The sequence below is a fragment of the Dipodomys ordii genome, unplaced genomic scaffold, assembly GCF_000151885.1.
Source record: "Dipodomys ordii isolate 6190 unplaced genomic scaffold, Dord_2.0 Scaffold121, whole genome shotgun sequence".
NCBI classification, from domain to species: domain Eukaryota; kingdom Metazoa; phylum Chordata; class Mammalia; order Rodentia; family Heteromyidae; genus Dipodomys; species Dipodomys ordii.
In genome coordinates, this window is record NW_012267337.1 from 1,703,904 (window position 1) to 1,706,416 (window position 2,513).

The window sequence follows — 2,513 nt, forward strand, 5'->3', positions numbered from 1 at the left end:
AGTGGCACTGTGGCTCAAGTGGTAGAGTGCTAGCCTTGAGCTGAAGAGCTGAGGGACAGCGCCCAGGCCCAGAGTTCAGGCCCCATGACCAGACCCAAAAAAAAAAAAAGAAATTGTCATAGAGGCTGGGAATGTCACTTAGTGGTAGAGTGCTTGCCTAGCATGCATGAAGCCCTGGGTTGGATTCTTCAGTACCATACAAACAGAGAAAGCTGGAAGTGGTGCTGTGGCTCAAGTGGTAGAGTGCTAATCTTGAGCACAGAGAGGCTCAGGGACAGTGTCCAGGCCCCAGTTCAAGCCCCAGGACTAGGAAAGAGAGAGGAAGGGAGAGGGAGAGAGGGAAGGTGGGGGAAGGAAGGGAGGGAGGGAGGGAGGGAGGGAGGGAGGGAGGGATTGTTCTAGAATGTAACACCTTAAAAGAATAAGCATTTGGGACTGGGAAGGTGGCTCAGTGGTAGAGCGCTTGCCTTGCATGCATGAGGCCCTGGGTTCGATTCCTCAGCACCACGTAAGCCAGAAGTGGCAATGTGGCTCAAATGGTAGAGTGCTAGCCTTGAGCTGAGGAGCTGAGGGACAGTGCCCAGGCCCAGAGTTCAGGCCCCATGACCGGACCCCCCCCAAAAAAAAACCAAACAAACGAAAGAATAAGCTTCTGTAGGTCAGAAATTTGGACACATATGATTGTGTAATCTGGCTCAGTTCTGCCATAGGGTTACAGATAAGATGCCAAGTTGGGTAAAGTCATGGATTTGGAGCATCTGCCATCTCTGTGAATAGATGAGATTCTGAAGAAAGAAAGAGAGGAAGAAAGGCAGGAATCATGAAAGATGAGCAGAAAACCACCGAAAAATATCCAATAAGCCTGGTGCTGGTGACTCATGCCTATAGTCCTAGCTACTCAGGAGGCGGAGATTTGAGATCTCAGTTCAAAGCCAGCCTGGGCAGGTAAGGTCGTGAGACTCTTATGTTGAATAAACCACCAGAAAACTGGAAGTGGAACTTTGGCTCAGGTGGTAGAGCGCTAGCCGTGAGCTAAAGAGCTGAGGGACTGTGCCCAGGCTGAGTTCAAGCGGCACAACTGACCTCCCCACCCAAAAAAAAAGTCATGATAAGGTGCCATCTTGAGGCAATGCATATTGTTGGAGACTGAGTTTCTCTGGAGGCCTGAGTATAATGTGTAGTCATGGGTGTAGGAGGCAGAGGACAACTTGCTATGGAATTGGAACATTGATCACAAGAGTTGGTGGGGAGAAGGAAAATATCCAACAAGGCACCACAGAGAGGTTTAAACTGCAAGGAATTAGAAGCTAACACACTAGAAGCAGCTGCTTGATGCCTGGCGATAACAGAGGTTTGAGACTGACTTCCTGTGATGCTGTACTGCATAACAGCAGTGGCCATTCATGGTGGCTGTCCTCCAGTCATACTCCAAAGAGTGCAGCTGTGGCTCAAAATACTAGGTAGATGTGCCATTATTAGATGCAGCTGAGACAGGAAAGTTGGGCGTGGCAATTGTTAGATGTCCAAATAAACTTTCAGCGATGCAAGGACAGTTCAACATTGCAAATCAATGAACATAATAGAGCAAATATGCAGACTGGAAGTGGTGTTGTGGCTCAAGTGGTAGAGTACTAGCTTTGAGCTGAAAAAAAAATAGCTAGGTACTGGCACAAAAATAGAACAGAAAATCAATGGAATAAATTAGAAGACCCAGAAATAAAACCACTTATAGCCACCTGATAGGCACAAAGGAGCCAAAAACATACAGTGGAAAAACATAGCCTCTTCAATAACTGGTGTTGGAAAAACTGGGCAGCCATATGCAGAAAACTAAAAGTGGATCCCTGCTTCAAAGTGTATCAAAGATCTCAACATCAGACCAAAATTCTGAAACTACTGCAGGAGAAGAGGAGAAACATTAGAACTTATAGATGTAAACAGGAACTTCTTGAATAGAGTCCCAGAGGCACAACAGATAGAAGACAGACTCAGATAGAAGACAAGCCAGGTGCTGGTGGTTCACACCTGTAATCCTAGCTACTCAGGAGGCTGAGATCTGAAGATAGCAGTTCAAAGCCACCCAGGCAGGAAACTCCCTGAGACTCTTATCTCCAATAAACAACCAGAAAACTGGAAGTGGTGCTGTGGTTCAAGTGGCAGAGTGCTAGTCTTGATCTGAAGAACTGAGGGACAGTGCCCAGGCCCAGAGTTCAAGCCACATGACAGACAAATTTCTGGACAGCTAAGGACACAGTTACTAAGCTAGAAAGACAGCCAACCAATTGGGAAAAGATCTTTACAAGAAATACATCAGACCAACATCTAATATCCAATATATACAAGAAACTCCAGAGACTAACCCCTCCCAAATGTAATAAACCAATCATTAAATGATCGAGGTAGCTAAGGAGAGACTTCTCAGAAGAAGAGGTAAGAATGGCAGAGAAATACATGAGGAAATGCACATCATCCCGGCCATAAAGGAAACCTGAGATTTTTTTTTTTTTTTTTTT